Here is a 13662-nt window from a genome sequence, read left to right as displayed (position 1 = left end):
GAGTCCTTGGCGGAATCTTGCGAGTCTGTCCCGCAAGAAATGCTCAGCACTTTCACAATAAAGCAGGTCACTAAGACGGTGGATTCCAGCAACGTCAAGCCAATTCAGCTGGTATTCTTCACCTTGCAAGAAAGAGATGTCTTTGAGGAGCCCAGTGATGTAGAGCTGAAAGCAGCTCACAGATCTTGCCAGGTGTGTCCATCCAATCCAAGGTGCTGTGTTGTGGATACTCACACATGTGTGCAACATACATGCTCTATCTCAGAGACAGGCCATCGGAACCTGCCCGTGCATTCTAGATCAACAGTGGCAATAGCACCAGCCCTTTTGCTTGCTCCCGGTAAATGATTGTTGGGCATTGGCCTTCGTCCAGTGTCTTGCAGAGGGCCGTCTTGCTCAAAAACCCTGATACCTCTGCTCCTCCGCCGCTTTCGTTGTATGCACGCATTGTCGGGTATCGTGTCCCGCACAGATCGTACTGTCCATAGGTGCATTGGATGGTAGAACATGCGTGAAAGGTCTACAGCTTGAAGCCTCTGCTGCATTTGAAGTGTTGCGAGCGGAGCAATGTTCCCTGAGGATACTGAAAGGCTGGTTCCTCCAATATGCAGGACGTGGTGGCCGGAATAGGCAGGTCGGATGCTGCGGAGGCTGTATTGAAGGCAATCAAGCAGTATGCGGACATGTACGGCCGTGCTTGGGTGCAGTATGTTGCTGCTCACCCCGAACGGACACCAGCTCCGCCCATGCTGCACGGTATGACCACCACCACTCCAGAAGGCTCACATGGTCTCTCACACTTCTGATGAGGCACTCACACAAAGCTTTCAGGCATCATATACACACCCCTGTCACTACATTGTCGATACCGATCTCAAGAACCACATCTTGTGGCATGTGTCTGGGTATGGAGCGTTTTGAAATTTTGAAACGCACCAGCATCGGCATTAGTCAATGCAACCTGGGAATTGGTACCTGCTTCCATCACTTAGTCCTGGTGCACGCGCACCAGATCTAGCTTCATGAATTTCAACCTATGGCCTGAAATGATTTCCTTTTGGTTTTCTACCAGCACGATTAGAAATCAGCCTTGGCCGATCAAAAGCTCCCCATTGTTCATGTCTCCATAGATTTTGTTGACGGGTCACAACAAAGGACGTTCCATCAACTTTCATGGAGTGGTTTATGGTGTGTGGCTGAATGCTGTGCGATGCAGGCTGTGACGACGAGCACGAAATGTGTGAGTCGTGGGCGCATGTGAATGAGTGTGACAAGAACCCTGCGTACATGCTGGAGAAGTGCATGCTCTCCTGTGGCGTGTGCCACAGCCTATCTTCGTACCCTTGGCAGTACTTTCCAGACGAAGTCATCGCCGAGCTCCAGGCACACGTTGACTCTGAGTCAACACGGTTAGAGTCCGTCATCTGCAGCAATTCCTGCCGTCATCCCAGCATACCTCCCTCCTCAGGTGCGAGTTGCCCTCATGTTGGCTGACGTCTGGACCGTGACGGTCCGTGTGGGTCCGTCCCTGCTATGCTCATGAGTTCCTCATCGTTGAGAAAATGTGACACAGCGTAACAATATTAACAAAAGGGCGAGCTTTTTGGGAGCGTTACAGTGTTTTTTGGGTATCGCCTGATGTACAAACCTGAAAACACTGCACGATTATGTGGTAATCGATGATGGGAATCGTAGTTATGTGTCAGCTGTGCGCAAGCAGTGAGTGACATACGCAATCCTACTCGGTCTGAGTCACAGAGTTTGTAGCCCGAGAGCATCGCTTGCCTGCTGAAAGCAGGGCTGTTTCGCATTTCGAAATGCTCATCAGCAGTCGCCAGTCTCGATACTTCACGCAGCTTGTCTGGTTCAACTGGCCAGCAAACACTTGGGTTCGCTGTCTTTCGGTTGAAGCCACCCACCCACCCTGAAAATGACAAATTGTATAGCATTAATCATTTTCTTGCTTCTTGTTCACCCCTCATTGTCACTCACTGATCTAGACACCGCCAGCTCAGGAGTTCAGTTGTTGTTAGCACAATACAATGACGCAGTCATTGCCAGGTACGTCCCCTGTCTTGCAGACAAAGCTGAACAGCAGATTGCCTGTTTTCTCTATACAAACTTCGCGGCGAATCGCTGCCGGCAAGTCCAGAAGAGTGACCGTGACCGCCGGTTCGTTGGTATTGCTATGGTAAATGGGTTCTCAAAATTCATGGCAGCAGAGTTGACCCCCTCGGGCCAGCTCGTTTTGGTGTGGTCCACATAATTCATCCTGTGTTGATGTGGAGGTAATTTTTTTTCGTTCCAGCTCAGGATTCATACAGTTTTGACTGTCCTGAGCCTCAAAACGGCAGTCTTAATGTGGCACCGCGACGTTGATCGTTTGCAGCAGTGTCGGCAGTAGCAAGCTCTTGTTGGCACGCGATTTAGGTCAGTGTCACCCAATCATTGAGCTGAACATATGCTGAGAACAAGGGTTGCCAATGATGTCGCTTTTCATGTGCAGATGCAATCACTAGCATGAAGGAAGGACTGCCAGGTGTGATCGACCAGCTTTTGCAATCCCTGCAGCATCACAAGGAGGTGGCTCTCTCGCTTGACTCAGACTCAGACAAAGCCAAAGCCGCGGCAGCAGATCCAGGGCACTCCGCAGGCAACCTCGGCAGCCACCTGGAGCAACGGCGAGCGCCAGCCCATGGCGCGCCCTCGTCGAGCTTCAGAAAGAAGGGTGACGTGAAGGCGCGGGGGGGGGGGGGGGGAGCCGGTCGCTCCGCCGGGGCGCTGTCTGATGAGGCGGCCATGACTCAGGATGTGCGCAGGGGAGCGGGGGTGACTCAAGCCGATGTGATGCTGCTGTACGTCGGCAAAGCGGAGATCCTGCGCCTGAAGCTCGCGGCCCCAGAGCTGCTCGCGATGCCGCCTCCACCGTCGCCGAGCGTGCCGGAGGCCGTGCACAGAGTGGTCGAGGCGGTGCTGAAGGATCGATGCATCTTGCTCCACAAGGTAGGATAACGTGCCCCCGGCGAGGTCTATCTCACTTGCAAATTTACTCGATGTCATATAGTGAAATTGCAAGCTATAAAGACTATGGCATGGAAGTTATGTTGATGCATTGAACGCAAGCGTAAGCAGTTTCCAGGGCTTCTACTTGGCCGGCTCCTGCTTGTCCTAATCAATCTGGGGATGCTCCAGGGACCATACCCGGCAGCAGTCTGGTAAAGTGTGACCAAAGAAATGATATCACACATCACGCTACTGCTGTTGAGGGATGAGAGGAGCACGGTACAATGGCGACTTTACGCCAGTAGCCTTTCCAGTGGAGTGCAAGGGTGTAGGCATCAATGAAGTGCAGCGGCTCAGAATGTTCTGTGGGTTTGGAACACATGTCAGGCCCCCTGCCAGTATTTAACATGGGCATATACCGAAGCACCAGAGATAGTGCCAGTCACAACGAATCCAAAGCCGTTAAGAGATATCTGATGCGTCTCAGGAAAGGGGTCCAGAGGTGTACCCTGATTGACTTCTTTCAATCGTTATGTTTGTTTGGCGGGGCAACGCAGTAGTGCGATGTGTCATCAACCGTGCGTCGACCGAAGTGCTTTGCCAGATCGGGTTTTGATTTCCATATTTGTCTATAAAATTCGTGCATTCGGGCACCTAGACCTGCAAATTGCATGGTCTGGCGAAGCTCTGAGACGGCCGTGACGAGTGGCCTGCAGGGGTGGTGGATATTTGAGTTGTGCTATGGCCGCCGGTTGCGGCAGTATCACATCGAGCAGCACAGGTTTGCACAGCAAAACATCATCGGATACTTTCACGGAGACGCATCACTGTCTCAGCGACCTGAGATGAGCGTTGTCGATGCCAAACGCTCCCCCGGCACCGTTTTGAATCAGGTCTATGATGGTGCGTGTCTAAGCCTTCACAGAAGGGTATGTCTGGTACCAAAAGTGGCGGTTTTGTAAAACGCAGGTATATATACCTATAATATGCAGGTGTATATACCTGCAATTGGTGTAGGTGCCGACCCAAAACATGTGCGGCCAGCGTACGCCTTTGTGCAGCCCTATGCGTGTCTCTTTGGTACGAACTGTGTGGAGTCTAGAAGCTTCAGCTCAATCGAGTGTCACCAAGTAGTACAGGGTATTGCCTGACAGTGTTTATCTGCGGCTCCAGATGCCTGAAAACATAAGGATTCCCGGGGACAAAAAAGGGGGTCCAACCCCATCATCTTTTGAGGTTGTCTCTGCAGGTGGACTGCACTATATTTAACTTTTTTTTCAACTCGATCTGTAGGCAGTAGCGATCTTGTCGGGTGTCGACTGTGGGCTGGTAAATCATAGCAGTTGCCGCAAATGGTCTCTCAGATGCCAATGAACTGGGAATACTGCCCGCAGGGGGTGACGAATGCGGCGGCAACATCACCGTTTTGCAGCAGCGCAAGGCCAAGGTAATTTATGGATGTGCTTCGGATGGCGTTCTGCGCATGGAGATTCACGAACCCTACGTCTGCCAGTACGTCATGATCGTACACCTTCCGGAGCTCTGTAATCTGCCGGAATTTGCCAAATTCATGCCACCACAAGCAGAGAAGAACCCAGCTGTTGATGCTCAAGGGGCCTCTGCGAAGCGAGACATGTCGGGCGAGCGAACGTGATATCATATCTCACTGATATGGCAAAATAATTGGGCCAAACGAAGCATTCTCGTGTTAGTTGGAGGTCTGGCTTCGTCGTATACGTGACCACAGGCGGTAGACAATGCATGGAACGGCCATCGCTGCCTGGCTCGCTTGGCGTTGGTAGGCAAAGTATTTCCTGTTTCAACCTCTGTGCAGCAGATAGGTTGAGGCCAGCTGCTTGTTGTTGCGATTGACTTCCTCACACGATGGTGTGATGTGATCTTGCATGATTCATGTGATGGCGACCGAATCCCTTTGTATTTATTCCATTTTTTCTTGTAGGGGCGTGTATGTGTGCTTGTTCATTTGCCACTTGGACAACGTGTGTTAGGCTACTTTGAACCTGTGACTGACGATATGGGGCGCTGGTGCAACCTTTGTGAGAAGTTGCCTGGTCGCTCCAATACTATCTCAACTAGATACATCATACATCAAATCGGGAAGGTTCTGAAGGTGAGCACAAGGACGGGCCTCAAGGGGCTTTGGCCATGATGAATAGGATGAATAAGGATGAAAACACGACCATGAATTTCCAGGGAATCACGATTGTCCACCGCTGGCGCGAATTTGGCAAGTCCAGGGGCTGGCATATCCGAACGGCCGTGGCGGGTACGCGGAACTGGCGGGGAAACATCAAAGTTGCAAACACTGAATCACAGGCTTTCATTGGTGGAGCACAAGGCAGGTAACAGCATCCTTGCATACAGTATATTGCGGGCTTGCCTATGTGATGGCAATCAGGTGCAGAGAACCATCCGACATCACGTAGGTACCCCTCGCTCGCAAACAATAGGTAATTGCTGTGCAGTGGCGCATATCTAATCGCGAAGCTTTCGTTGTACTTTTCTTCATTTCTGCGCACATTTATGTGGCCATGGGACGAAAGCCCATAAGGGTTGCACGAGCGAAAATGGTGGACCCCGTAGAGGGTGACTATCCAGGAACTGAAGTGCGCACCGCTGAAAACGAGAAGGTACGTCTCTTTATGTGGCACAATGTGATTCAACGTAGTGCTCTTACTGTTGCTGTGAACGAAGAGTGTTAAATCGGAAGTGGGATTGGATAGTGATGTATCCTATCTCATGAACGCAACAAGGCCTCGCTGCGCGGTCTCAGCTCTCGCATCAGCACCCGCAGCACAATTTTCTTTTTACTTTGTTTGGACTACAGCCTGTGAGATCGCCAACGTGTGCCTGTGAGCTCGATTTCCAAACACTTTCGCTCTATTGATTCCGGACACTGAGGCCTCGACCGCGCTGCGCGTGCGCGTGGCAATGAACCACATTATGAGGCATAAGAGCTCACTTGCCTTGTAGGATCGAGCTATATGTACCAAAACAAGTCATAATAGGCATACTGTATGCATACAAGCCCAAATGTAATTGACCCTGCAGGACAAGGGTTGGAGAATGCTGTTATAGCAGGAAGTGTTTCATGTCAGCGTTGCAGCCCGGCCTTGCACAGTTGATGCCTTCATAAGTTGCACAATGCATTGGCCAAGCATCCACTTGCGCATGGAAAATACAAAATTTTGAAAAACTCATGCGAGCTGCTGTTGAGTCACGGCTCTCAAATCTTTCCATGCACAGATGCATGCAAGGTGCGCGTGGCCGAAGCTCCAAACAATGAGTATGGTTTGATACCCGATGGGTTTATTTACTTGCTTTGAGCCAAAATCTGGTTCAAACAAGGGTCGCCCCCGGCCCATTCGGCAGGTGCAGTACATGGTTGTCTGACCGCTTCTGTGCTGAAACAGAGAGCTTGGGCGTTTCCGGAAGGGTTGAGTGAGCAGGACTTCACATTGGATGCCTACAAGAGCATTGCGTCAGACCCGAGGCACTGGATCTACACTGAGATTGAGCAGCTGGTGAAGGAAGGCAATGACCATCCCAAGTTCAGCCATGGGCACGACAGAGTCCTCGCAGCTCTGCACCGAAGCATTGTCGCCAGCAACAAAAAAGATGAGCCGACCCTGACGTTGTGGTTTGGGTGCGTCTTCTCCAGTGTTTGGTCAAAATGGAGTTCCACCCACATTTGTGTCCCGAAAACTCGTGCATTGTTTTTCATGCGTCTGAACCGAAATATCACTGCCTGGCAACACACTGGTTTCCTCTGGATTCTCCCGCAGTCCTTGCTTCTCTTCTGTCAGTCAGATACAGTCGTCAAGTCCGAGTGGCCTCCTTCCAACACTTTATGAATACTATGTGCGGACTCCGAAGGGCAGAGCTCTGTCAGTACAGTTGAGAATGGCACCATTGTAAGATGCGGCCGTCATCTGCCTGGTTGGTGTGCGTGGGACATGAACCAGGAATAAACCTTGCGCAATTCAACTTTCAGGCTATGAAAAAGTGCTTCTCTCAATGCAACTTTCGGGCTATGAAGAAGTGCTTCTCTCAATTCCACCTGAGGGTCAATGCAGCACGTAGCGCATAGTTATGTTGCCTGATGGAAAGATCCGAAAACCACAGCGAGTTCATCACGTGCAAGATGCGCTTCAGCAGTCAGCGTGATGATGTATCTTTTACAGCACTACCGCATCCACACGGACGTTGGCAACTCCAAGAACTACTTGGGACTCAGTGCTACCATTACCATCAGCATGCTAGTTGTGAACCCAAAGCAAGTCACACATGCTTGTAATCTTAACGGTTATGCGTTAAAGCAGAACAGGCTCCTTTGATTCTGCTTTTGTTGAGGTCAACCAATGCGTGATATGCAGGGTTGATGGAGAACCAGACACCTTAGCGCTATCATGCAGTAGTTAACCTCATTTCAGTGGTTCATAGTCAGTGCTTGACAGTGGCGTTTGCTTGGCAAGTAACTACCTGAGTGTGATTATGTGCGACAATGAAGCCCGTAGATACAGCTTACCCAGTGTGCTGTCACTGGCGTCCGCTTGTGCAAATTGCCACAAAATGCTGATGATGATTGCAGATGGGAGGCTGGGAAGGACTCGAAAGCTAAAGGTAAGCGATCCAAGGTTGATGCATATGTAAGCCGCACCATCGAGAGTGCTGGTCTTTGGCTCACAAGTGCGGAGCCACCAGAAGTTTGCTTGGCTGTAAGGGTGACCTACAATTGGGAACGTGATGGAGATGATGAGGAGCAGCTGTATTTTCATATGCTGCTGCCTTATAATCGCGTGGCTTCCGTTGGGGAAATCGAGGAGCCTTGCCAGTGGTTTTATCAGGACAACCACCAGGGCTCCTCCGCTGCCAGCAATTCTTACTCATGATCATGCATCGTTTTACAAGTAGCACTACTGCATCCACATGGACTGTGGAAAGTTCGAGAACTACTCAGGAATCAATGCTACCAGTATCAGTTCTAGATGAGGTATTTGATTTGACCAGGAGGGATCCAGGCAATCCTAGGGGCAAGGATCCAGAGTCTGCTGAACGCATGTTACCTTGCATGCTTAATCGAGTGCAAATGCAGGCCAGGCCATGGAAGGGTTTCTGCCAACCCATACGCAGATGATTTTGACTGTTTTCACTGCTGAGCTGTCCAAATGAATGTAATGAAATGAAAACGCCAACCAAAAGAAGGCGGCATTGGCAATGTCGCTGGCAAGACAGCCAGAGCTATCCAAATGCAAAGTGTAAGCTGCCATGTCTGTATGCATTCAATAATGATGAGAACCCCAGGGTGCGGTTGGATTTGATATCCATTTAGATTGTGATTTGGTGCATTGTCTCAGAAGGCCCATCACGTCGATTGCAAGATCGTTCTTGCGTCCCATGTCTACGTACCTTTGCAAGTTAAATGGGTTCACTTTTGGATGTGACTGTTAATACAATCGGCAATGTGCTGGAGAAGACGCTGTCGCGTCTGCAGTCCAAGCGCGGCGCGGCAGGTGGTCCGTCGCAGTGGACCTACGAGCACATTGTGGCAGCGGCCAAGGCCACCACAGAGGCGTTCAATGCGACTTTGGCCTTCGTAAATCTCATTCTTAGTGGTGAGCTTCCACGTCACAGCTCCCTCTTGGACGCCTCTCTCGTGGGCCTGCAAAAGCCAGACGGTGGAGTGCGGCCCATCGCTATTGGCGAGGTTTGGTACAGGTTTGCCGCTTTATGTGCGCTGACTGCTTGTGAAGAAGTTGGTCCCGCGCTTGCCCCGCTTCAACTGGGTGTGGGCGTTCCGGGGGGCGCGGAGGCGGTGGGCCATGCTGTTCGCGCTGCCCTGGCTGAAGATCCGGAGGCGGCCCTTCTCACTGTGGACCAAGCCAACGCTTTCAACAGCGTTGCGCGTTCGGCCGTGTTTGCTGCGGTGAAAGACCGCGTACCTGCGTTGCTGCCTTTTGTACAGTGGGCTTATGGCGCTCCCTCGGACCTGCACATTCTGGGAGCCCCTCCTGGCACACCTCCGGTACAGTCGCAAGCAGGCGTGCGGCAAGGTGACCCACTGGGACCTCTATTGTTTGCCCTAGCATTACAGCAACCGCTGGAGCGTGCACGTGCGGCGGCGCCGGGTGTCGCAATTGTTGCTTTCGCGGACGACGTCAGCATGGTGGGTCGCGCTGAGCAATTGCGGGCTGCTTTCTCCACGTTGCAGGGACCCCGTGGCGCTGCAGGGGTGGGTCTGTCGGTGCAACCTCGTAAGTGCGCCCTCACGGGAGGCCCTCCAAGTGCGATCGCCCGATTGGCTGCGGATCTGCGTGTCCGGCACAACCCGGATGGTGTCACAGTATGCGGCACTCCTGTTGGCTCAGACGCATATGTTGCAGGCGTTGTGTCCGCGCGCGCGGACGGTGTCACGTCGCAGGTTGAGAAGTTGATGCGGCTTCCACTGCCCAAGCAATCACAGTTTGCTTTGCTGCGGGCATCCCTCTCCCTGCGCATGTTTCATTTCCAGCGCTCTGTGCCGTGGGTGCATTTGGCGGCGGCCACGCGTCGTGTTGAGCAAGCGATCCTTCAGGCCGCCGTCTGCCTCTTTCGCTTGCCTTCGGCCATTGGGCCCGCGGGCGCGCGTGTCCTTGGAGGTCGCGAGGTGCAGCAAATGACCTTGCCTTTACGGCATGGTGGTTTAGGGCTGCGTTTCTCCTCCGAAGTGGAAGCTGATGCTGCTCTTGTTTCTGGGGCGGCATTGGCGCAAGCTGCCATGGCAGGTGGTGTGGCGGCTTGCATGCCCTTTACTGGGGTAGCGCGGGCTCCTCTGATCTCTGCTTGGCAAATCGTTTATGACAGCGTTGCTTCAGACTGTGGTTGGGAGCAGTCTTCTCGCGACATCACAGACGCTTTGGTGGCCGAATTGTTGCCAGGTGTGCAGCACGTTGTGTCGCGAGTTATTGGCGAATCGCACTGCTCGCGACTTCCGATCCTCGTTTGATGTGGCCACCGACGCGGGTAGACGGGATGCGGCTTGTCTCCTTAGTGCTGCGACTGGTCCTTCTGCGGCGTGGATCACTGCGCTGCCTGGTGCTGCCACTACGCGTCTTAGCAATGAGGATTTTGTCTCAGCTGGACGCCACCTTCTAGGTCTCGGGGTGCCTGTCCGGGTAGCAGCTCCGCCTTGTCTATGTGGAGCTGGAGATGCGGGGAAGCCGGATCATGCGATGGTCTGCAATCAAACTGCTGGGATGGCAACGTTACGCCACGATATCTGGGCTTCTGCCTGGCGTCGGGCCATCCGTCGTGCTGGTTGCGCTTCCAGTGCGGAACCAGCATACAGCAGTCTGGTCGCTCATGGCCACTACAATGGCGCTGCTGGTCTGCGGCGTGGCGACATTCTGGCTGTCATGCCGGAGGGCCGCATCGTCGTCTTGGATTGCGTGGTTACGCATCCTACCGCAGCTTCCTACATTCGTGGCGCGGCTCGTGACGCGGGTTTTGCCGTGTGCGGGCGGAGCAGGCAAAGAGACGTCAGTTTAAGTCACTTGGTCAAGACGTCGGCTACGACTTCATACCGCTTGCAGTTGAGTCGTTCGGGCGCCTTGGGCGAGAGGCTTCGCGTTTCTTGTCGGACCTAGGCGATGTGGCGGCTGCAAGTGGAGGTGTTTCGAAGGCAGCATTTGTGCGCTCGGTCCGGCAAGAACTCAGCTGTGCTTTGTGCCGTGGCAACGGGAAGATGTAATTACCGGTCCATGTTTTGTTTTGCACAGAATGTGGGCCGGCAGTTCATGCCGGGTTGTGAGCTGCCGGTTGATGAGGCAGGGAGTGTAGAGGGGTTGGTGTGTCGTGTTGTAGCGCTCCTGCTTTGCTCTCCCTTAGTCTTGTCGGCTGGCTGTTTTGATTGTCCTTTTCTTTTTTTTCCTGTGTGTTTGGTTTGATTTTCTTTCGTGTGTTCTTGAATTAAGTCGTCCTTGTCTGCAGTTTATTTCTGCTTGCTTTCCCGCTTCGTTGTGACTGTTAATACAGGATGTTTCCATTTCGGGTTGACCTGTGTATTGGCAGCTCTGCATTGTAGGTCTCTTTACTTGATCGTGTGTTGACAGACTCATGTTTTGATGTTATCTGGTGCTCTCGGTTGTCTGCCCATGCCCTGCTGGTTTCCACAGGTCCCTGAGTCGCACAGTGGTTGCTGTTACATGGTGATGGTGAGCAAACAAGCTGCGGCCAAGAGCGAGCAACGAGAGAAGCGCTGAGCCTTTCCATGATATGTACTCCCTTTGTAGACCTTCCCTGGTACTCCGCTGATGTATACAACTCCAGCTCTTTGGTGCATCGGCACCATCGTGCATTCGGTGAAACATGCCTAGAATGCATGGGAATACCCCCAACGAGACAAACAGCAGGGCAGCACACCTCAAAACAGCACAAAACAGAGTGCACGGACTTGCATGCTGGTGTTAAGGGCTGGGGGAAGCGCTATCATGCGATATTTCATGAATGATTATAGGGAGGCTGGCGAGGGCTGCTGTTGATGTGCGCCTCCTTTGAATCAAGGTCCACCGGCTCCCCTTCCATGCCAGCGTCCACGCAATTTGGGCTAGGCGCCACCCTCTGCTTACCTTGGACATGAGAGCGGGCTCTTCTACCCTGATTGCGCCACGCCAGGCAGCACGCAACGAGCAAAGCCACACACATGACGCACCCGATGACGATCCCGGCAAACTCACCCACTGTGAGCCCGCTCACGTTTGCCGTCTCGCTCGCAGACAACGGCTGCGACAGATTGGCCACAGCCTCTGGTGCCGGTGGCAATGCAAGGGAAGGCTGCGATGATGTTTGAGAGGTGCCAGTTGTCGGTGTTTTACCTGGCACAGATCCCGATGGTTTGGTGTTTGCAGTGACATGGAATGAGCAGACAAATAAGCCGTTTGGCAGTGGGATCTGGGAGGAGCCAAGACCACATGTGCTGCAGTCCTCACCGGTGTAGGGTACAAAGCATCTGCACTGACCCAGGCCTGGCAGGCAAGCGCCGTGCATGCCGCAGGGCTGCATTGTGTTGAACGGCATTGGAGGGATTGGGCACACCCGCAATGGCGCGCAGTCGCTGGGGGCGGTCTCAGGGCTTTCCCCAATTTCACACAAGCCATTACCTGCAAACGCGCAATTCGTCTGTCCCAAGGCTCCGAACAAAAATGGTCGGAGATTTGGGATTCTCTCAGTCTAAATGCTGGGGCAGAAGTATATGCTGTTCATGATTTAACATACCTACAGTTGAATGGTTTGTGGGTTTTGAGCAGCGATTTAATGATTCAATGATGGCGGGTTTGAATAGTTAGCGGCACTACGGTACAGAATCTTACCTTGCACTCCGGCGGCAGAAGGCACCATGGATCCCAAAGAGACGATGCTTCCCACCGCTGATAACGGCCAGCTGTGCAGAGTTCACAGCGTACACCAGGTCCTCCATGCTGTACACAACCGAGCTGGCCACTCCCCCCCGGAGCCTGTATCCAAAAGCACTGGTCGCTTGCCGCAGCCTTCGGCCTGACGTCTCCACATTTCCTGTCAAGCCCATGCCCGCCGTAGCCTCGTCGCGAGCTGCTTCATGCGACATCCGCTTTTGTTGTTCGCCCTCGATCAAAGTGGCATATCGTGAGGTCGACGATGCGTCAGAAAGCTCCCCCCCCCGGAAAAATGACTCGCGTGCCGCCTCGCCCCTGCGCTCAGCAGCGCTGCGGTCTAAATGAACGTCCTCGGCATCCTCGTGGAGCGGTCGAGCATGCAAGCTGGCTGAGGACAGGCGCCTTGCAGTGGTGACCGCAAAAACAGATTCAGACGCTGGGTCGAGTCGCTCCAGGCCTGCGGCCCCAGGCAACGCCGCGATCAAAGCGGCGTCAAGCTCGGCCCACTTGTCGAGGCTGTGCTCCTTCAGCCAGGCAAGCTCCATGCCAGTCACCGTCACAACACGGTCACAGGAGGAGCCGTCGCCGCCGCAAACGCCACACGCGTCCTGATCGTCAACGCTCTTGCAGCACTCACCGTCAGGAGTGATGAACGGTGCGGCGTCTGGGTCCGATGCGGAACAGCATTCGTCAAAGCGGTCAAAGCCAACCCCGCGGCCCCCACACACGCCGCATGCATCAGGTATGGAGTCACCGTCGCAGCACTGCCCCGCGATATCTCTGTGGGAACAACAAACGCCGTAGACGTCGACAACGCCATTGCATAGCTCCCCCTGAAAGACGTGCAGAGAGATCGGGTGTCGCTCGAGACGGTGGGTTGCGCTCCCAACTTCCAACAACTGTTGACAATCGCTCACACCTTACGCGGGGCATATGAAGCAATAGGGGAGTGGAGAAGAGCAATTGAAGAGCTCACACAGGCTGACTGAAAAACAGTTTACATTCAGCGTGGTCGCATATCAGTGGTTTGCACGGAGATCAAAGAGAGACCATCCATTATTGTTCCCCCGTGTTGAAGAGGCTCTGAAGAGGTAAACGGCTATCTATAAGGCCATCTACAACGTCAGCCAACTTGTTGCCTTTTTTGGCTAGAGCCACACGGCAGTTTCTCTTGTGTTTGCGCTGTCCAATACCAAACAGTCTCCTTGTGAATGTACTTGGCAAATTCTCTAAGGCTTACTGTTCGTAC

The sequence above is a fragment of the Nuphar pumila genome, unplaced genomic scaffold (assembly GCF_984573655.1).
Source record: "Nuphar pumila unplaced genomic scaffold, dmNupPumi1.hap1.1 HAP1_SCAFFOLD_1664, whole genome shotgun sequence".
Taxonomy (NCBI): domain Eukaryota; kingdom Viridiplantae; phylum Streptophyta; class Magnoliopsida; order Nymphaeales; family Nymphaeaceae; genus Nuphar; species Nuphar pumila.
Note: the sequence above shows the minus strand (reverse complement) of the source record.